Source organism: Pleurodeles waltl, chromosome 3_1, assembly GCF_031143425.1.
Source record: "Pleurodeles waltl isolate 20211129_DDA chromosome 3_1, aPleWal1.hap1.20221129, whole genome shotgun sequence".
Classification (NCBI taxonomy): Eukaryota; Metazoa; Chordata; class Amphibia; order Caudata; family Salamandridae; genus Pleurodeles; species Pleurodeles waltl.
In genome coordinates this window covers 837,970,860-837,994,891 of record NC_090440.1, presented here as the reverse complement: position 1 = coordinate 837,994,891, position 24,032 = coordinate 837,970,860, and the positions used below count along the sequence as shown (strand labels likewise).

Genomic DNA, 24,032 nt, shown 5'->3' with positions numbered 1-24,032 from the left:
GTAGATCACTTTAGCAACAAATAATTTATATTGTAACCAAAATCTGCTATCACGCTTTGTATGTTCTCCTTTTTGTGACCCTTAAAACCCGCTTTCAACTACAATGCATTTCAATGGCAGCTATCATGTATACTGGTCCCAAGATGGCTGCCATCACTTTCAGGTCGGAGTGCTGACAGCCAATCAGATCCCACCATGAGATTTGTCCTTAGGCTCCGCCCAGATATACAAATTTGGATTCGATTGAGTATCTCGAACACTACCGATCTGATTTACACCAAATAAAAACATGGGAAACACCTTTTTGACCCCCTCTTTTTCTAGGCCCCTGCTTGTCGGATCATCCCGAAACCGTCGATGCACAACAAGACCCAACTTGACGCTTTTTGTGTATGGTTACAGGGGTGTTTAGTTAGATTCACAATTTACTCACACAAAATCACAGATATTCAGCAGTGACAGTTATCTCAAGTAACTGTAACTCATGCCATAAGGTCACTATCACAATAATTTTACTGCAAATGTTACATTGATATCATCAAAGATGTTATAAAAGATGTCATGAGTGATGCATAATCTGGGGCAATTAGCGCTGCATGCCGAGGGCGTGAGTTATAGTTACCTTAGGGCACGAGTTATAGTTAGGGTTACCTCAAATAAATATAACTGCTGAATTTCTATGGTTTGTGCGAGTAAATGTGAACCCAACTATAACGTCCTTGTAACCTTTCATTTTTTAAGTGACTTTCTATGTTTTGTTTTTTAATTACATTTTTTACTATAACGTCCCTGTAACCTTTGTTTTTTTCAGTGAATTTCTCTTTTTTAAATTTTTTTTTTTTTTTTAAGTAAAGTAATACTTACATTACTTTTCATTAATCCAACCACCACCGCTCACAGCTGGTTAGGCCCTGTGGCCAACCCCCTATAAACACAATCCTTTGCCACACACAGCTTTCCACCATGCACAGCAGGTATGGTCAGGCCCCTAGCCTACCCCTACAAGCACCCAACCCCACACCAGGCCACCCTTCCAATGCCAATTTTGGCCCCAGGGACCCCATACGCCGGGGCCTTACCACTCACTAAAAGGGGGAGGGGGCCATGTTGCTCCCTTCCCCAGACTGATTTTGGCCCAAAGGATGCCTTCCCCAGGGGCCCAGCCAATCACTAAAAGAGGGAGGGGGGGGGGCCATGTGGGCACCCCCGGATGATTTTGGCCCTGGGACCCCCATCCCCCAGGGCCTGGTCTCTTGTACCCAAGTGCCCTGGCCCCACACTGGGCACCCAGTGAGCAATGATGGGGACAGCGGGGGAAGCTTGAATGCCTCTGCAGACTTAGTCAGCTTCCTGGCTCCTGCAGGAACCGGCATTGCTCCCTCACATAGGGACCCGAGTTAGTGTCTGCTCCTGCTTGACAGGGTGTTTGGGGGGGGCGTTACACCAAATGTGGTACCCACTGGTCTTGGGAACTGGCCCACCGGGGGAGTACCCAATGGTCTTGGGGCCTGGCCCACCTGTGGGCTATATTGTTAAGTGCAGGAGACTGCACTTTTTTAAATATATATTTTTTTTTTTATTCCGCCAGATTTGCAGACGCTCTATGAATTTCAGCAATATCTTTTTAAAAAAGCATTGTTTTTGCCCTTCTGGAGTCCCAGGAGGATCCCATTACCAAGGCTAGGGGGCAGGGTATTGTGTGTGGTGTGGTGTGGTGTGTGTACACCCCGGCTAACTTCAGTGTGAATAATGGCATTCTGCTCTTTCCAAAATAGCACATCCTCGCTAAGTAGTAAACTTCAGTAGGGATTACGATGCAAATGTCTACTTTTTGGGAACAAACATATGACTGCTTTTGGACAATGTTTTATTGTTAAGGGTCTGGCATATCTTTGAACAATAATGTTTTACCAAAAACAATAACAAAAAAAAACAACAACAAGCACGGACAAAGATAAGATGCTAGGCAGTGCTGAACTTAATGAAGCTGCACAAGCTTGGTTTTTATTTTTTGTCATATGAATTTAGCCATTTGATCCTGAAGGTAAGATAAAACAATTAGCGTCTGTTAAGGGAAGCTGGTGAGCCTACTCTTACGAAGTATATGAGAACAAGTTATATTTGGAATAGAAGATATAATGGGCATCTATTATAGCCTGCCGTGGCGGGCAATACCTGCCATAAAGGGCCCGCACCAGCATGAAAGGCCTTAGCTGAGGGTCTTTAACAAGGGAGCACAACTTTTATGCTGGTATAGACTAACTACGGAGGGCTATAAGGCTATTAGAACATTCTGCCACTAGAGGACAGAATGTTCTAATGAACAACACAAAGGCCACACGGAGCCCAAGGGGAATGAAATTCCCTCAGGCTCCGTGAGGCCTTTGCTCACAGCAACAGTTGTCAACAAAAATATAGGAATGAAATAGGGTAGTAGTGGTATATTACACTACACATCCTATGAGTGTCCAATAACGAAGCTAGCAGTATTGTACTGTTCAGGAAGATCGAAGTTGGTGCTAAATGGTTACCTATGCCCTACTACCCCAGTGCCTAAACATGTATTCAGCCAAGCACATACGATGCAATAAACCACAGCAGACAATTTTGCTCCAGTGTAGAATAATTTGAATGCAGAGAGTCCCGAAGATCTCAGTCCAAAGCAGTCTTTATTGTTTTGACGTATACCAAAATCTTCTTGAAAAGTTACTATGGGGGTCATTACGACCCTGGCGGAAGGCGGAGAAGCGGCGGTAAGACCGCCAACAGGCTGGCGGTCTTTTTTTGGGGAATTATGACAATGGCGGTTACCGCCATGGTCATCCGCCGCTTCTCCGTTCCGCCCGCCAGGGCTGGAGACGAACGCCAGGGCTGGAGACCGGGGTCTCGAGCACGGCGGTCGTCACTATACCGCCGGCGGTATTTTGACCTGGCTGACCGCCATGAATTTAATGAGGTTTGGAACCGCCATGAAATCCATGGCGGTAAGCACTATCAGTGCCAGGGAATCCCTTCCCTGGCACTGATAGGGGTCTCCCCCATCCCCTCCCCTACACCCCCCAAAGGTGGCAGGACCCCCCTCCCCACCCCGACCCCCCAACATCACATTACTCATACACACACGGCACGCAGGCACCACCAACACACATACACACCGACATACATGCCACCATCCACACACACAGTCAGACACGCACACCCACATTCAAACATACACGCACACAACCATATAGACATACCTACAGTCATACACGCACTCACACACCCCCACTACATACATACACGCACACCCCCATGCACCCACACAACACCCCCCACCCCCCTCCCCTAACGGATGATCGACTTACCTGGTCCGTCGATCCTCCGGGAGGGGACGGGATCCATGGGGGCTGCTCCGCCGACACCACACCGTCAACAGAACACCGCCACGCCGAATCACAGGCTGTTGGCAGCTCTGTCCGAAAAAGGACGGAGAGCTGCCAACGGTCATAATACGCCGAGCGGCAAACCGCCACCACTGGAGGTCTTCCGCACGGCGGTCCCTCAGCGGTCTTGGCAAAAGACCGCCGAGGTCAAAATGACCCCCTATATGTCAACAGTTTCAATCAGATGAATCAATCCTTGCTTTGTCAAATAACTTATGAACAGCCAACACCTGTTTCATCACTACATGTGACTTTTTCAAGGTAACAAGTAAAGAAATAGAGCAATGCGGCAGACTGAGTATGTATTCACTCAGGTCAAATAACTATTTCCAAAACCAAAGTCCTTGTCGGTGCATCTTAGTAAAAAACCCAACCATCCACTTTATAACGTTCCAAGGATGCTAATCAAGTAGATAATTCAGAGCAGTGGCAAAAGCAGATCATAGTAGGGCCATACACGTTATAATCATATTAGGAGTGTAGATCGACATGGCCACGTTCCGGAAGTATAGGAATGTTGGGGCTCCGGGCTTCTACCGGCCGTTAGAAGCCCAGAGCACTCCATTGTTTTCAATAGAGCTCACAACATTCCAATGTTTTAATAAATGCCTAAAAAAACTGATGCCTCTTTGTTTCTTCTGCTGAAGCATGGGTTAACGTTATGTTATGTCAGAGTGTGAATTATAAATAGTGAATACCCCAAGGTAAAGAGACGTAGGCCTAGAGTATGTTGTTTAATTTAGGAAGTCTACAAGCAACGGGCTTTGTTCTGCAAAGTGTATGCATATAAAGTTTTATTAATGAAGTGAAGCAACTGCTTTTTAAAAAAAGCATTTTCAATGCCAATAAGTCTAGGCTATGCTAATGCCTTTAGGTGGTGCAGTGTAGCATTAAAATTGCATATTTTGCCAATGGTGCACAGCGTCGGCAAAACACATTTGCTTTTTGCCAATGCTATAAAGCAATCAAAAAACTAGATTGTGTAGGCGTGCACGTGCATTATGGCATATGTACATGTGTAGGCCAAAAGAATAACACAGATACCATTTTGGTTTTTTGACCTATCTAATGTGGCAAACGCCAATAAGATTGGTATATAAAAAGGTTAAGTGACAATTGCATGAAATATTTTTGTGTAGTGGCACACCTGACAGTAAATGGCAGCTGCCAGACCACCCAAAAGAAAAAAATAAAAAGAAAAAAAATAATATATATATACACACACACACACACACACACACACACACAGACAGACACAGACACAGACACAGACATATGTGCCCAGGAGGGTTGGGGGTAGCAACAGAGAAACAGGTGTGGTGGGGGGGAGGGAGATAAATGGTACAAAAGTATTACTCGTCAGAGTACAGAGCAGAAGAGGATACATTTTTTTTTTTAAAAAGATAATGCATGTTAGCCTGTGGAGACCAATGTATAGAAAAGAAACCACCTTGAAATACAAATGTAAGGAAGAAAGCAGGCTCAAGAGAAGGAGACTCATAATCCGCTATGATGAAAGCTAATCCTATGTGACTAAGGGCCAGATGTATCAAAGGGATTACCCATTCTGTGTCTATGGGAAAATGCTGCAGTACATATGGCCCCAAATGTTCTACCCAGAAGAAATCTAAGAATGATATCATAAATTGAGACACCATTGATGAATACCATGATAAGTAGACCTAATTCCAAACAGTACCTTGTTTGAGCTCTCTGGAAGAAGAAGGCAAATGAAAATAAAATAATTTTTCTGATAAAGTTTGAAATAGTATTATGAAAAAGGATGTATTTAACTCAGGTAAAAATTTTACTTTGGGGTTCTTTGTACTATTCAAATTTTTTTTAACTACGTACTGCGTATCTCTTCAAATTCAATACGTTTGGGTGTGGCTTAAGATACCTTTCACTACTGGGAGCACACTTTTTCACATTGGAATAGCTTTCATCATAAAGAAGGAAATCCCATGTTTCATGATTTTACTCTCTCCTGGATTTCCTCAGACTTACAGACCTTTCTGATTACTCTAAAACAAGTTGAAAAACTTCCACATTACAAATGTGATGAAGCATAACAAAACAGACTGAAGATTTAAACATGTTTTAAATGTTGAACCTTTGCCACCCAATCCACCCCCTACCCGCCAAGGCGGTCACCCCAAAAATAATCTCACTCCAGTAAAATGTGTTTCCTGATGGGATGACCACTAAAACTTTTTTTTAAAAGGAAATGGATTTAATTATAAACATGAGGAACCAGTGAGAGATTTCCAGTCATCATGCAAAAATGTGTCAAATAAACCAACCAAAAGAAACAGCATTTCTCAGTTTGCAACATGGTGGAATAGTTTCTGTAAAATAAATGTGCTCAGGGCTACTGCTTTTCAGAAGCTGTGCCAATGTCACATGAAGAAGGTAATTTACCTGTACATTATCAATACAACGAATTTATGGATATACAAACAGCTTACTTTAAAATAAAGATATCTAGGTAAATATGTTTTCAATTTCATGGCAATTTGACTGAAAGGTTAATCAATTACAACGTCAAATGAGTCAAAGTTGATATTCCATCCAATAATGTTAGCCAGAATGAAAATATACTGTATGTGCTGCTGAAACATCTGAAGTGGCAATAGAAGCAAAGAAAGCCATGCCTCTAGAAGCTATTGTATAGCATGAACTCATTGTTTGCAATCATTAAGAGGGCAATGAATATTAGATGTATATCTTTAGGAAAGATTTGGATTCCAAAGTCAAAACTAGACAACACTTTTCTGTTGCATTCTATAAAAAAAAATAGCTTTGCAGAATAACAAATATAGTTTCAAAATGCCATCATTAAGAAAATTATTCAACTGAGAAAACGTGAACATAATGTTTTATGAGGGAGCACAGACTTAAAATTCAACACCATAAAAAGGAAATAAAATAAATCTAACAATTTCAACAGCTTTGTCTCCCTAAAGTAAGTTGATTAGAATTTCCTGAATCAAGGTGGTACTTTAAGGCCTTTTCATTACAGCTTAATTATGAACATATTTCCACTTAACTCTTCTACTGCTTATTGCTAGATCGGTTTTAAAATTCATTTTACTGGAATATGACCACAAAAAACAAGGCTAGGGGGGCTGTGATCTATAATTCTGTGATATGTTCAAGGCATTGACTACACACTGTTTAACTACGGACTACGCATAATAATCAATGACCCACAACTTTCCAAGTTAAAGAATTATAATGCAGGTCTAGTCAAAGGAACATTTCATACTAGATTACAAAAAGCCAAGTGCTAAAAAAGTTACAGCTATAATTTCAACTGTTTAATTTCTCTCACCATGGGAAGTATCAACTCTTGGAGCCAAACTTTTGGTTGTTGCATATAAATAAATGTTTGAAATCAAAGCTGCACCTTCTACTCCTACCTTCACCTTTCATATTTTAGAACATTGATGTGTGGGATAATCTGGAGGTACCAACTACATGGCTCTGATAACCACCAAGTCTATGCTGCATTCTAAGGCACGCCAGTAAGAACCTATGATTGACAACCTATTCAGCTGCATGAATGGAGGAACCATGTTAAAGCTAAACTCGGACAAGACACAGCTAGTGTTGGCATAGTTTATAAGCTGCTTTAAATTGGGTAAAACTGTCACTTATTACTGGTCTGCTTTTACACCTCATATACTTGGCTTTCATGTCCTGTACAATATTAAGGATACTTAGATGTACAATTGTTGGTCCCAACATTGCTGTCAGCATGCATGAATTGCTTTAATACTGTGTATGCAAAGTTCCTAAAGCATCTTCTTAGCTATTTGCCTATATACTCTGGAAAAGACACAAGACATTTGACAAAATGCTTACAGTTAATATCCTGGCCCAAAAAAACATTAAAACGGGTGAAAGCCATCTATGCATGTTAGTTGCACTATAGCATGACCTTCAACAGAGTGAACAGAGGTCTTCTGTGGCATAAACAGAAGGCAAGGTGCATTCCTGACAATGTATCGACAATGATCCATACGTGGGTCCGTGTTAAAATTGGTGACGGATCAAAGACAAATGAAAAATCCAGACCAACCATGGATTAAAGCAAGGGTGAGTTTTAGCATCTCTTCTGTTCAATCTATATACTGCTGACCAAGTGGATTTGTTATGAACCCAAAGGATCTTTCCACCAACGTTGTGTTCAGTACTTATGCCAAGAGTACAATATATGGACAATACCGTAATTGTGAACGTAACAATTAAACTCTAGCCATCTCTGGAGGCATTAGAAAGACTTTTCAATATACAACAGACCATCATCTGGTTAGAATTCCATAAAAAAGCTACATTACAAAGAAAGGAAAACTATATTTGCTTCTTGTGAAATCTTGAGGGTCACTATTATTTCTATGTGCATCTAAAAACTTCTGTTTTCTGTTCTCCCGTCTTCGGCTCCTCTGCCTCCTCCGTCTTCTTCTCCCCGCACCTGCCCTCCTGCTCCTGCCTCATCCCCCTCCCTCACTCACCTCCCCCTCTCTATCACCCCTACCTACCCCGTTCGCTATCTACCTCCCTCACTCCTCCTACCTACCTATCTCTCTCTCTCTCTCTCTACCTACCTACCTATCTCTCTCTCTCTACCTACCTACCTCTCTCTCTCTACCTACCTACCTACCTACCTCTCTACCTACCTATCTCTCTCCCTACCTACCTCTCTCTCTCTCCCTACCTCTCTCTCTCTCCCTACCTACCTCTCTCTCTCTACCTACCTACCTCTCTCTCTCTCTACCTACCTACCTCTCTCTCTCTCTACCTACCTACCTCTCTCTCTCTCTACCTACCTACCTCTCTCTCTCTACCTACCTACCTCTCTCTCTCTACCTACCTACCTCTCTCTCTCTCTACCTACCTACCTCTCTCTCTCTCTACCTACCTACCTCTCTCTCTCTACCTACCTACCTCTCTCTCTACCTATCTCTCTCTCTCTCTCTACCTACCTCTCTCTCTCTACCTACCTACCTCTCTCTCTACCTATCTCTCTCTCTCTCTCTACCTACCTATCTCTCTCTCTCTCTCTCTCTACCTACCTATCTCTCTCTCTACCTACCTATCTCTCTCTCCCTACCTATCTCTCTCTCTCTCTCCCTACCTATCTCTCTACCTATCTCTCTCTCTCTCTACCTACCTATCTCTCTCTCTACCTACCTATCTCTCTCTCCCTACCTATCTCTCTCTCTCTCTCCCTACCTATCTCTCTCTCTCTCTCTCCCTACCTATCTCTCTCTCTCTCTCTCCCTACCTATCTCTCTCTCTCTCTCTCTCTCTACCTACCTATCTCTCTCTCTCTCTACCTACCTCTCTCTCTCTCTACCTACCTATCTCTCTCTCCCTACCTATCTCTCTCTCTCTCTCTCTCTCTCTCCCTACCTATCTCTCTCTCTCTCCCTACCTATCTCTCTCTCTCTCTCCCTCTACCTATCTCTCTCTCTCTCTCCCTCTACCTACCTATCTCTCTCTCTCTACCTACCTATCTCTCTCTCTCTCTACCTACCTATCTCTCTCTCTCTCTCCCTACCTATCTCTCTCTCTCTCTCTCTCTCTCTCCCTACCTATCTCTCTCTCTCTCCCTACCTATCTCTCTCTCTCTCTCCCTCTACCTATCTCTCTCTCTCTCTCCCTCTACCTACCTATCTCTCTCTCTCTACCTACCTATCTCTCTCTCTCTCTACCTACCTATCTCTCTCTCTCTCTACCTACCTATCTCTCTCTCTCTCTCTCTCTACCTACCTCTCTCTCTCTCTCTACCTCTCTCTCTCTCTCTCTCTCTACCTACCTCTCTCTCTCTCTCTCTCTCTACCTACCTCTCTCTCTCTCTACCTACCTCTCTCTCTCTACCTACCTCTCTCTCTCTCTACCTACCTACCTCTCTCTCTCTCTACCTACCTATCTCTCTCTCTCTCTACCTACCTATCTCTCTCTCTCTCTACCTACCTATCTCTCTCTCTCTCTACCTACCTCTCTCTCTACCTACCCCACCCCACCTCTCTCTCTCTACCTACCCCACCTCTCTCTCTCTACCTACCCCACCTCTCTCTCTCTACCTACCCCACCTCTCTCTCTCTACCTACCCCACCTCTCTCTCTCTACCTACCCCACCTCTCTCTCTCTACCTACCCCACCTCTCTCTCTCTACCTACCCCACCTCTCTCTCTCCCTCTACCTATCCCTCTACCTATCCCTCTACCTATCCCTCTACCTATCCCTCTACCTATCCCACCTCTCTCTCTCCCTCTACCTATCCCTCTACCTATCCCTCTACCTATCCCTCTACCTATCCCTCTACCTATCCCTCTACCTATCCCTCTACCTATCCCTCTACCTATCCCTCTACCTATCCCTCTACCTATCCCCCCCTTCCCGCCACCCCTCTATTACCTATCTTCCTATCCTCTCACTCTACCTCTCACCCTCACCCACCTCTACAACCCCCCTCCCCTACCTTCACAACCCTACTCCTATCTCTCTCTCTAATCTCCTAAACCTCCTAACACTCACCCCCCCTCCACCCTTAAATCCCCCTCCCCCAGCTCTTCTCTCTACCTGTCCCCCCTCCCTCGCGCTTTCCCGCTGCGACCTCCTGCACGCCCCCATTCGACCCCAGCTGACCCCTCCCCCCCCCTCCTACCTCATAAGGCGGCCCCTGCGCGACCGCGCCGCTGGCGCGACGGAGGCGCGCCTAAGGCAAGCCCGTCTGCGCCCGTCCGCGCCTGGCCCGCGCCCAGTGCCACGACCCCTGGTCCCCAGCTCTCCCAAGCCCCGCTGATCCGCTACGACCCCACCACCCTCCACGCCCTCAACCCAGGGCGCTCCAACACCTGCTTCCAAGCTCACCCCAAACGCACCCATGGACCCTTCGCCTGCAACTCCTGCAAACGCATCTTCCACCACGCAACTACCACGACCACAAGCCCACGCGCCATCAACCACCTCAAGTGCATCCTGGTCAACGCTCGTTCCGTCCACAAGCACGCCGTTGAACTCTGGGACCTCCTGGACTCCACAGCACCGGACGTCGCCTTCATCACGGAGACCTGGATGAACGCCTCCTCTGCTCCAGACATCGCCACCCGCCATCCCCGAAGGCTACAAGATCTCCAGAAAAGACCGCACCAACCAAGTAGGAGGAGGTATCGCCATCGTCTTCAAAGACTCCATCAGCGTCACCACCTCCACCGAAGACACCCCTCTCGCCGCTGAACACCTGCATTTTCAGATTCGCACTGACCCCAGGACCACCCTCAGAGGATCCCTCGTCTACCGTCCTCCCGGACCGCCGCCCCTTTCAGTGACGCTATCGCCGACTTCATCTCCCCGCACGCCCTCGCCGGACTACATCCTCCTAGGCGACCTCAACTTCCATCTGGAACAAAACAACGACCCCAACACCACCACCCTGCTCGACAACCTCGCCAACCTCGGCCTCAAGCAACTGGTGAACACCGCCACCCACATCGCCGGACACACGCTTGACCCCATCTTCTCCGCCAGCAAACACGTCTTCTTAAGCCACACCTCTGCTCTACACTGGACCGACCACAGCTGTGTACATTTCACATTCCGACGCGAGACCCGCCACCTCCGCACTCAACCCATCCCTCGTCGACAGTGGAACAAAATCCCCGAAGAGCAACTCTTCTCCGCACTCGCCGCCAACCAACCCACCCTCACCACCGACCCGAACGACGCAGCCCTCAGCCTCACGAACTGGATCTCCAACTGCGCAGACAACCTTGCTCCCCTCAAACGCACGCATCGACAGGCCAACACCAAAAAACCTCTGGTTCTCTGACACCCTCAAAGAATCGAAGAAAACTTGTCGCGCCCTCGAGAAGGCCTGGCGCAAGGACCACACCACTGACAACATGACCGCCCTCAAGAACGCTACCCGCGAACACCACCACCTGATCCGCGCTGCCAAAAGGAACTTTTTTACCGACAGACTGGACAAAAACAGCCACAACTTTTTAGCATCGTCAAAGAGTTCTCCAACCCCAACGCCAACGCCCTCACAAGATCTGTGCAACTCCCTCGCCATCTTCTTCCATCGAAAGATCAGCGACCTCCACGACAGCTTCGGACACCAGACCCAACCAAGCATCACCGAACCCACACCTCCAACCATCACCCTCAACGACTGGACCCACATCAACACCGAAGAAACCAAAACCACCATGAACTCGATCCACTCCGGCGCTCCATCGGACCCCTGCCCTCACTTCATCTTCAATAAAGCCAACGACATCATCGCCCCGCACCTCCAGGCCGTCATCAACTCCTCTTTTTCTTCTGCTACCTTCCCCGAATGCTGGAAACACTCCGAAGTCAACGCACTACTAAAGAAACCTACGGCTGACCCGAGCGACCTGAAAAACTTCCGCCCCATCTCGCTCCTCCCCTTCCCCGCCAAGGTAATAGAGAAGGCCGTCAACAAACAGCTGACCACCTTCCTGGAAGACAACAACCTGCTCGACCCTTCACAAACCGGATTCCGAACCAACCACAGCACTGAAACCGCCCTCATCTCAGTCACAGACGACATCAGAACCCTGATGGACAATGGTGAAACAGTCGCCCTCATCCTCCTCGACCTCTCGGCTGCCTTCGCCACCGTCTGCCACCGCACCCTAATCACCCGCCTCCGCTCCACCGGGATCCAAGGCCAGGCCCTGGACTGGATCGCCTCCTTCCTCTTAAACCGATCCCAAAGAGTCTACCTCCCTCCGTTTCCCTCAGACCCCACCGAGATCATCTGCGGCGTACCTCAAGGCTCATCACTCAGCCCGACACTCTTCAATGTCTACATGAGCCCCCTAGCCGACATCGTACGCAAGCACGACATCATCATCACCTCCTACGCCGACGACACCCAACTTATACTCTCCCTCACCAAGGACCCCGCCAGCGCCAAGACCAACCTACAAGAGGGCATGAAGGACATCGCAGATTGGATGAGGCTCAGCCGCCTAAAGCTGAACTCTGACAAAATGGAAGTCCTCATCCTCGGCAACACCCCGTCCGCTTGGGACGACTCCTGGTGGCCCACAGCCCTCGGAACCGCACCGACCCCCGCAAACCCCGCCCGCAACCTCGGCTTCATCTTGGACCCTCTTCTCACCATGACCAAGCAAGTCAACGCCGTGTCCTCCACCTGCTTCCTCACCCTCCGCATGCTCCGCAAGATCTTCCGCTGGATCCCCGCCGACACTAGAAAAACCGTGACCCACGCCCTCGTCACGAGCAGCCTGGACTACGGCAACACCCTCTATGCTGGGACCACCGCCAAGCTCCAAAAATGCCTGCAACGTATTCAAAACGCCTTGGCCCGCCTCATCCTCGACGTACCCCGCAACAGCCACATCTCCGCACACCTGAGACACCTGCATTGGCTCCCAGTCAGCAAAAGGATCACCTTCCGACTTCTCACCCACGCACACAAAGCCCTCCACAACAAGGGACCGGATTACCTCAACCGTCGCCTCAGCTTCTACGCCCCCACCCGTCTCCTCCGTTCCTCGGGCCTCGCGCTCGCTGCCGTCCCTCGCATCCGCCGCTCCACGGCGGGTGGGAGGTCCTTCTCCTTCCTGGCAGCCAAGACCTGGAACTCCCTCCCCACCAGCCTCAGAACCACCCAGGACCACTCCGCATTCCAGATTCTCCTAAAAACCTGGCTCTTCGAGCAGCAGTAACCCCCCCCCCTTTTTTTCCCTAGCGCCTTTAGACCCGCACGGGTGAGTAGCGCGCTTTATAAATATTAATGATTTGATTTGAAAAACATCGTTGTGTGCAAAATTTCTCTGTTTTCGCTTTCTATTGCTGCCAATATTAGAATTTAAGGCAGGAAGACATTCCATAAGTTTATAAGCAATGCAAAGTGCATAAAGGTACACAGTGAAATGCAGGCCTTTGTCTTGGGGAGTGTAATGGTAGTTTATGGACAATTTAAGTGTTTATGTCCAGAAAGACGTTCTAATAAGGTTGCCACAGTTTATGATTCTGTATGGCAGGAAGATATCCACTGGTTCATGTAAAATCTCCAAGTCATCCTGCTTTTATCGTTTAAATAGCACAAGCCTGTCCTGAAGGCATCATAGAGCTTTACATGAGCACCAGATCAAATTATACAAGGTGAGATTTTTTAAATATTTGTTTTTTAGGCACAGGGAGATTAAGTGATTTGCCCAGAATCACATGACATTGATCCAATGGACTGGACTCAAATCTGGTTCCCCGGTTCAGAAAACAGCAGCTCTACCTGCTAGACTGCTACACCACATCTCCCCATTTAGTTAACACAATTGCTAAAAGTAGCCAAAACATCCACGTTATTTCATTGTCTTGATTTTCACTCTCCAGGCACATGAATGCAGGCAATACACTTCCACTGTCTGGGAAGCTTTCCTCACCCCTTTCTTGGGCCATGCTACATCCAAAACAGATCCCTCCTCACTTTTGTAATTAATAATAGGAGACAAACTTAAGGGTTCTTAGAAATGTGGTTACTGGCTGACTGGGGCATGAACCCTGGTCAACCAGTTACCACAAATCTAGTCAGGGTTAGTGGCAACCAAACCCTAAATTACCTGTTATCGCCCTCTGGTAGCTTGGCACAGAACAGTCAGGGTTAACTTAGAGGCAGTGTGAAAAGTATGTGTGCAACACTTCAAAACAGTAAAACGGTGAAAACACCACAGAAAAAAAGATTCCACACCAGGTTAGAAAAATAGAGCAAAATTTAATAAATAGAACAAGACCAAAACAACAAACTTCCAATCAGTAGAACTGGAGTTATGAATTTTTAAAGAATAAACTGTGGAATAGCGCCTAGAAACAGAAAGCACCAACTGTGGCTAACTAGTCACGTTAGACCAGGTCAAAGTCAAAAGTTCAAGTAGAATCGATTGGCTGTGGGTCAGATGCAGTCCCATGTTAGTCCTGCTGAAAGCTTACTTTCTCAAGAATTGTGCCAAGAGTCCTGTTTGCAGACAATAAGCTTGCAGGAGCAAGCAGGGTGTTACTGGTCGGTGGGGCGCAAACAGCCGGTCAGGCATTACAGATGGATGGGCTGGAGCCTGACAGTCGTGAGTGGCTATACTTCCTGTGCGAAGATGCAAACTTGTGGCTGCACGCTCTGGATTTCAGGGCAAGTAATGTGGTTCCGGAGCGAACAGGCCTATTCGCATTCGCAAGAAACCCAAAAGCTTGACTTACAGAGCAAAATCAAAATATCACTTCCAAGGGCCCAGGACCTGAGAGGCACCTCTTGAGGATCAGGAGCTTGTTGAAGACGGGTCCAGGAGCTGTGGGGAGCCTGTTATTTCCCTTACGCTCAGATCAGGAGGCCAGCAGACTAGCCTTTTCAATCACTCTGGGGTCCAGGGTTCAAGATGAGTTCCAGGTCCAGTTCTTCATCTCCAGAAAAGAGAGCAGTAGGTCAGCACAGCATAGGTCCCGCAGAGAGGCAGACCAGCAAAATGGTAGTCCTTTCAGCAGCACAGAAGTCCTTCTTCCTGACAGAGTATCAACAGGTCCAGAGGTGTACTTGAGTGATGGTGTCAGAGATCCATTCTATTCAGGTGTATCTGAAGGTGTGCCCAACTCCTCCATCACATCCTCGTAGGATGGCCCATCAAGTCTCACTTAAGCTCCCATTGTGTGTGGCTGTCTAGGGGGAATAAACAAAGCCCTGCTGTCACCAACCCTAGACATATGATCAGAGAGACAGCAGGCACCAAATGGCTATGTAAGAAAATGCCAACTTTCTACAAGTGGCATTTTCAGAAATGCAATTTAAAATTAGATTTCACCATAAGTTCGGATCTCAAATTGTGATTCCAGAGACACAAACCTTTGGCTGCCAATTTACAGTACCACATTACAGAACAGGGAAAGAAATTATCTGCAGTTCAGTTAACATTTGTGTCCATATGTTAATGGTTCATTAATATAAAGCCTTTATTATGGTGAGTGTTCAGTATAGGGAAAGGTGCAGAAGACATTGTGACATGAAGGGTTAATTAGCTTGAACAGTGTAGATGAGCGTCATGCCTGCTGAAACCCGAACAACGTGGAAAAGTTCACGATGTTGGTTTCAAGCTGGTTTCCCAACATTCCATAGATAAAATTATTTGCAGCTGCATGTGTAAGAAACAGGATGTGTAGGAACAAAAGACGGAGGTCGTTTCAACCTTGAGAACGAGAGTACAGGAAAAAGATGGAATGAAAACAATGGCTAGGGAATGGCAAAGCAGCCAAGAGGCACGTGCTGATAACCTAGCTAGAAAATGGTAGAAAGGGATAGAATCCAAGCTTCAGGTTTTTTTAAGCACTGAAGTGCGGATGAGGGGATTGAAGCTCGCAGATGGGGTTGTGAAAGCTGCCATTGCAAGGCCCACATCGCTACCTCCCTGTTTTGCTGTTCAGAGACCGCGACGCCCCGGGGGGAGAGAGGTCCAAGCGGACGGTAGAGGGCTTCCTAGCATTTCGTGGACTAAGTTAAATTCCACCACGGGATGAAAGCCTTCGTTTCTCTGCTTTATTACTATGATTGATTATTATGCTTGCACTTTGTTTATAATCTGAAGTATTAAGCTTGTTTATATTTTGCTTCCTGAACATCGTAGTGTGAGCTTGCTGCAGTAAAATACGCATTTTTGTATACAGTTAATCAAAGCTTCTATCTGTCTAAGAACTCTTTGCTCATGTATAAATAGATGCTCTTTGTCGTGTGGTTATATATAAATTGATGCTCTTTATTGCTATTTTCATTCTATTTCGTTGATGTGCCAAATGCATACATTTACCTGAAACTTTAGTAAAGCTAAATTGTGTTCATAATTGGCGCGTGGTCCTTCATTGAGCGTCCTTATTGACTTATATTGAACAGATCAGGTGTCAATCAGTCACCTGGATAAGACAGTGAGCGTTGTAAATAAATGTTGCAAGCTCAGACTATACTGCCAACAGTTGTTTCAGTAAAAAAAAGTAAAAAAAAAAAAAAAAAAAGATTTGCAGCATGCTCGTAGAATATGCTCTGATAAAATGCAAATACTTGCAGAGCCTTGAAAGCAAGATTGATGATGATTTTTTGGGCTTTCAAAAGAAAATGCTCACCATAAAATGGAACAAGGAAAAAAAATGTTTTGCTTAACTACTGAAAACTTTTAGGTATCATTTCTTTGAAGCATCATCTAGTAAAATGTGTTGATACATGCTAGTATTTCAAGAAAGTATTCATAATGGAAACTCAGGGTAACCAGTTTCAACAAGATTATGGGAAACACATATAAACAAGCATTGGCAAAGCCAATAGGTCCAATACTGGGGGGTCAATCTTTTGGTTTTGTCAATGCTTGTCTTGTTTTGAAATGGCTTTTGTAAAACGTTATTGTTGTGGGAGCTGCTGGGCACTCACCATTGTAATCAATTTAAGCAAAAACAATGTTTAGTCTCAAAAACCACAACTAGCCACAGTAGTTCTTGGCACTGAACAAAACTAATGTGTGTGCCGATATGCTCCTTGTGAAAGAACAGACGTGGCTCATTGTAATGTAATATAACATTGATCTGTAGAGCGTGGAACTTGTCACCCATTAGGGTATTCAGGCTCCAAGTATGAGCAGGTTCTGCAAGTAGGATCAGCCACAGTGAAGCCAGCTGGTAGATGGACAGGAGGGAGAATTTTTTTTAATGTAAAACAGGTCTTGGTTAACACCAGACCTAATTATGGGCCCAATTCTTAAAGAAAGTCACAAAAGAGCACCCATGGTCCAAGTCTTTGCATTAGTGCAGATTTGTATATTTCATGAGTCACAAGAGTTCACAGAAGTAGACTGGGAAATCATACTCCTAGAAAATATCTGTGAGTTGTATTTTAGTTAAAGCAACTGTGCAGGTGCAGATTTGCCCAGGTGAACATTTGTTGAGGGTTTACAAGCCACTTTTTCCACAAACCTGGAAGAAGTTTTACTTCTGACCCTAGCCATGAGTAAATGACCAACCTTTCTCAGTATGTGGAATAATTAGGGAAAACCTGGTGAAAAACGCTTAAAACATGCAAGTTAGTAGGTTTGCACAGACTCTAAAGGGCATGGCAACACTTGAACTATTCAGGGGTGTGGAATTTATTAAAATATCTACTTGTCCAGGGGACAGGTTGCTTCTCAAATCTACTTGTCCTGTAAAAAGATCTACTTGTCCCTTTGGTGCCATGTAGTGTGGCGACAAATTATGGCCGCAATTAATAGCCTCTCTGATTATGCCAGGGCTACTACCATAGTAGGGCTTGAATACTTGCAGTTTCAATCCCTACTGTAGCAATTTCCTAATTTTGCCACCTTTCTGCAGATCTGCATACTGGGGCTGGAGGAAGCAGTAAGCAATAGTTCCAGGGCTGGAATGCCTTTGAGTCTGCAAACCTACTAACCTGCATGTTTTAAAGATTTTTACCAGCTTCTCTCTAAAATGTTCCCATAATAAGAAAGGTTGGACATTTACTCCTGACAATGGCAGAATTAGAACTTCTTCCAGGGTTGGGAAGAAAGTGGTTAGAGGGAAAATGAACTTGCAAATGCTCAATAGATTTTCACATGAGCAAATCTACACATCGTATTTACCCATGCTAAAATACAGTTCACAAATATTTTACAGGGGTACGACATATACCATGGGTGCACTTTTGTGACTTTCTTAAAGAATTTGGGGCCACATGTAGGTAGGTTCAGATTTGTGACCTGCAAATTGCGAGTCGCAAATCCGAATGTAGGATGGTGTCCTTGACACCATCTGTGATTCGCAAGGGCTTCGCAAATGCCCACCTCATGAATAATCATGAGGTGGGTCGCAATTTGCGACCCCTTCGCGAGTGGTGGCCTGCTGGAGACAGCAGACCACCATGTCTGTGACTGCTTTTCAATAAAGCAGTTTTTTTTTTTTTTTGTAATGCAGCCCGTTTTCTTTAAAGGAAAACGAGATACATAACAAAAACGAAAAATGAAACGTTTTCGTTTCATTTTTTCAGAGCGGGCAGTGGTCCGGACCACTGCCTGCTCTGAGAAAATGTTTGCAGTGACATTCACAATGGGGAAGTGGTCCCATGGGGATCCCTTCCCTTTTGCGAAAGTGTTAGCACCCATTTGAAATGGGTGCAAACTGCGATTGGTTTGCGCCCGCGTTCGCGGTCACAAAACAATCCTACATTGCACTGCGAGTCGCAATTAGGAAGGGAACACCCCTTACTAATTGCGAGTCGCAAACCCGTTTTGTGATTCGGTAACCAGGTAACTGAATCGCAAAACTGGGCTTGTGCATCGCAATGTGCTTTTTGCACGTCGCAAACAGCGAAAGTCGCTGTTTGCGACATGCAAAAAGCTACCTACATGTGGGTCTTGGTCCCTAATTAGGTCTGGTGTTAACGAAGACATTTTGTTTTTATTAAACTTCTATTTCTCTCTCTTTCGGCTGGCTTTACTGTGAGTGATCGCATTCTGCTCTTCCACAAGGAGCATATTGCCACACAAAGTAGTTTTGTTCAGTGTCGGGAACTACAGTGGCAATCAGTGACGTAACGAAACTGGAGGGTGCCCCTTTGCAAAGAACATGGAGGAGCCCCCTCTCCAGACTCACACAGGGCAGGTGCTGTGCTGAAGGGGCCCCCTGGAGGTCGGCTGCGGGCCTTTGTTATGCCGCTGGTGGCAACGTGTGCTTTTAGAGTTCAAAAACCTTTTAGGGGGTTTTGCCAGTGTTTGTTACAATGTTGAGGGCCTGGTAGCTCCCACAACAATAAAGTATTACAAAAGCCATGTCAAAACAAGACACGCATTGATGAAACTAAAAGACTTATAAAAATATGTCAGATCAGTTGGCTTTGTCAGTGTTTGTTTTTCATGCTTCCCATAATCGTGTTGAAAATGGTTACACTGATTTTCCATTAGAAATTTTTTGGGAAATACTAGCATGCATCAGCACATTACTAAATGACAATTTGCATATAACCAGAGAGCATTCTGGGAGCATTATACTTAGCCTCTTAGTCTAAACTTTTCAAACATGTGTGTACACGTTTTTTTTTTTTTTGTACTGGAACCAACGTCAGTAGTGAAGTGTGACCTTAAAACATTTATTTACAGCACTCACCCTAATAATGAACGCTTTCAAATAATGAACCATAAATACAAGTTCGAACAGCTTTATCTTTTGGAAACACATTACCTCAACTGCAGAGAGTTCCACTCTCTGTAAACAGGCAGCCAAAGGGTTTGTGCTGCAGGGGGTTGGGCCTACTTGTCCCAAGGACAAAGTAAACATAAAAACTTGTTGCCCTTGACCCCAAACCAGATGTGTCGGGCGATAGGAATTCCACATCCCTGCTATTGTTTACTGCTACCTCCAGCCCCAGTAGGCAGATTGTGGAAAGGTGGCAAAATAAGGAAATTGCTAGTATTCAAACCCTACCATAGTATTAGCCCTAGCATAATGTATAATCAGAGAGGCTATTATCAGACCTCTTGTATAATGAGATTTCTGCCATAACTTGTGGTCTCACCACATGACACCTAAGGGACAAGTAGATTTCAACTCGTCCCCTGGACAAGTATATGTACTATAAAATTCCACACCCTGCCCTCTTGGTTGTCCAGGGCCTACCTTAGGGGTGACATATTTATAAAAAGGGAATGGTTGGGCCTGGCAAAAGGGTTATTTTACCAGGGACTAATGCCAGTGTAAAACTACACACACAGGCTCTGTAATGGCAAGCCTGAGACATGGTTAAGGAGGTACTTAAGTGGGTAGCACAATCAGTGCCACGGGCCCACAAGCAGCATTTAATTTACAGGCCCTGGGCACATACAGTGCACTTTACTAGGGACTTATAAGTAAATTAAATACGCCAATTGGGGATAAGCCAATCCTACCATGTTTAGAGCAGAGAGTAGAAGTACTTTAGTAATGGTTAGCTATTGTGCAGAGTCCTAAGGCCAACAAAAATGAATCCAGTAAAACTAGAAGGAGGCGGGGGTAAAGGCAAAACGTTTGGGGATGACCCTGCAGAAAGGGCCACTTTCCAACATGGATGAACATAAAAAAACAACCACTCCAGCATTTGCACAATTTCCTTTTCAATATCTGCATAATTGGTACTGTGTACTCTCTCACACTGCTATGATCATGAGGTTGCTAAGGCCTATGATTGCAGCCTAAATTTATCAAAATTTCACAACATATGAGGCCAGTCATTACTTCACACTTCCAGCCACTATGCTTATAAAAGGTACCGAATAAAGCACTGTCTCACATGCAAATATTGTTTCCTTTTACAGTTTTGTATACTCAGATTACATTCAATCTCAAAAACGCATTATGTACATTCAGAGGAAAAACCACCTTGCCTTAGAATGTCGAATTGTTGCCTGGCCTTTTCTTTCAAAGGACACTCTACTTACCTTCCATCCCCAGCATGCCTCCTCATTCTGAGCACATTTCTAAGTGACATGCATGTACGACCTAATCCTTACTATTGTATTACTACAAGTTGCCCAACCCTCATTTCAAAGATCACAACCTACTCTTCAAAAAGGCATACGCTAGTGATATAACAGTAACGAATTTCCTGTTGCTAATCTATTAAAACAGCCAACAATGTACACGAATTGCCATACCACCCAACCTAAAGATCATGCCTAATTACTATTTATTGACCCTACAGCATATAAAGTGGCATAAGTGCATGGAATGGTTTCCTTCACCACACAGGGAACAACTGAAATAACCTGCAATAACCACAGGGAAAAAGCACCAAAAAAAAAAAAAAAAGAACTGATTTTAGAGTAGCATGCTTCCTTACGTAAAGCATTTTAATGCTTCGTCGGATAGTAAGTGCTATATAAATCCAACTACAATACAATAAAATATATAACCCTCCTGTCAACACTACTAACACCATAACACTGAGTGGTCGAGCAGTCAATTACAGTTTATATAGGCTACATAATAATTCCCTCATCCTGCTTGATAGACTTACACTCACATAAGACAAAATTGCTATGGGTCCCACCCAACGCCCAGTATTGTACCAGTCCACAGCATTAACCCATTCATCAACAACTGAACAGGCATAAAATAACTGAAGAAATCCGTCACATGCCGCTGGCCAATGAAGGACTTTAATGTAGATCACCACTGAAGGTCCTGACAAGCTACACACTACAACTGCATGCTACCCTGTTGGCAAGCGCTCCAGAGTCCCACAAGGGGGGTAGGAAACGCAATATAAATGTTGCAAAACATTACAATCTACACAGAGTTCTTTCTCTTTTAAACCAAGTATCACACCTGTACTATGCCTGCCTTCGAAAGATAGTGTGTGTGGCAGTAAACGCTGGAAAGGGACCTTGCCTTACTTCTATCTGGGAAGAATTTTAGCCACACAAATTGCCACAGATGTGGTTTGCGCTTTAGCGTTCTACGTTGTTTGCGTAATTTGGTGGATTTCACTTTTTAATTGGTAATTCCATTATACTACGCGTTATGAATAACGCAAGCTTCGTAAATCGAAATCACTTTATAGAGTACTGGCAATCGTGACTTTCACTCATTATTCGCATCCAGTGTCAAATGCAAAGTGGCGAAACAACGACACTTCATTGACATTTACGGGCAGCTTTTTCCAGATATAGAAGGTAACTGCGAATCAATGATAACTCGAGGGACAGTCCAGTACATTAACCTGACACCCAGGCACAAAGATGTTTGTGTTTTTTTATTAGCGAGGTGTGCTTAACGTTGGTTTGTGACCTCTACGCTTCTATTGGCGTTTCATACGCACTTTATGGTGAATTACGTGAGTTTTTAAGAAGGTCTCAAATTCACAGGGTTACATGTTCTACATTTTCGATGGATATCTTTCACAATGCTCTGTGGAAACCACTAAAGTTCGCAAGACAGCAAATTATTTAATATGCCTATTGTGAGCAAGGAGACCGCCCATCCCGCTTAGCGATACTTACACGGACCGTCCGAAAACTCAGCCTTTCTGCTGTCCGGTATTACTCTTTTAACGGGATGACATGTGTCCGTAATTTCAGTCCTTCCGGGTCGCATTGCAGCCAATACCGAGTATGAACATATTTTGTGAGTCGTCAGGACCAGAGAGGGACTAGTATTTTGTAAGGGGATCTAGGATTGGAGATTTGGTGGCATCTCATCCAATCCAAGTGCGCTACATTGAGCCTGAGATCCCCATTGGCCGTGGTGTAAACACGCGCTTCCATGGTGTATAAACACTCTTCTGACCGACTTCCGCCTCTCAGTGGGTTCCGCTGGCGGTTACCTACTGAGAGTGAGTTAGAGACTGAGAAGTAGTATTGAGCTGAGGGGTAGCAGCAGATCTCTGGTCGCGTATTTTTGTCGCTGCACCCATGATCGTGGATGGGAGGAAAGATGGTTGGGGAGGGTATAGTCATGGGGGCTCTCGAGGCGATCACTGAGGCGATGGACGATGCGATCCACGATTTACCGATGGTTAAGGCCCATTTGGGTCTCCACTGCTCGTTTATGGCGCTCATGCTGTTGACTTCGGACTAGGCTCGAGTAGGGCGACTGACCCGCAGACCCAGAAAGAAACACATTGGAATTAGTTCTGACAGAGCATTCCCCTTGTTTGCCTGCAGCCTCCCAAATCCACCACATCCCCTCGTCTTGTTAAATTGCATGTTTCTATCTTCTGGCTTCGTCTCATTACTTACTATGTTTTTTAGTCGTTGTAAATCACACGAAAGTCGACCTGAGGACGCAGAGCAACAGAGACGTTAAATGGACGTGGTCCAGACGCGATCCGTAGCATTTAATGACGCTAGGACTGGCATATTTCAGTTTGCATTCAGCGTCTACATTAAAGTGAGATGGGACAAGCCAGGAAGTTAATAGGGAGAGTTTAGCGAGCGGTATAGGTTGGCCCCTATACCCAAATTGTTAATTAGAGATTACAACGTTTGGCATGTACATACAATAGTATTTAATCGGTAGAAGCCATGAATGAAACTAGTTTTTTTTTTGTTACACATTGGTCATTGACTAGCATTATTATTAACAGAAATGGTCCCCGTGCTAATCCAATGTTGTCTTTAACATACTATAACACTAGCGGTAGCCTAAACCCAAAGGTACTGTAAAAGACTGATGTCTTGAGTATCACCCTACTTTCTGGAAAAAATGAGAAACTACAGTATCTGTGGGTTTTGTATAGGTAGAGTGTATCCCCCTGTCCATAAAAACGTCTCTCCTTCCCCGAAGTTCAGTCTGGTGCGCCCCCGAGGCCCGGTCATTGAACTGTTCATATTCAGCATAATCAACAGTTCTATCTAGTGCTCAGTTAGCACTCCAGTGATAATTAGGAGAAGCTGTTGATACGTTCTCTCCCTCCCAACCCCGGGTCCCAGGAGTTGTAGGGGTAGGCTTTCTAGCATCCTGGAGCAAGAACTCTTGTCAATGCCCCAGCACAAATTAGAAATCCAATTGGTCTCAAACGCATCCTCAACCCACTGAGCAAAATGTTTCTGTTAG

The 24,032-nt window shown here is 45.2% G+C and overlaps 1 protein-coding gene across 1 annotated transcript in view; it reads right to left on the bottom strand.

The window, feature by feature from the left end:
- Positions 1 to 22,581, bottom strand: part of GTF2H1 (general transcription factor IIH subunit 1) — a 345,280-nt gene extending 322,699 nt beyond the window's left edge. Inside the window, exon 1 of the mRNA XM_069223752.1 lies at positions 22,478 to 22,581. The gene's annotated coding sequence lies outside the window, so the exon portion shown is untranslated. The remainder of the gene's footprint in view (positions 1 to 22,477) is intronic.
- Positions 22,582 to 24,032: the final 1,451 nt, after the last annotated feature.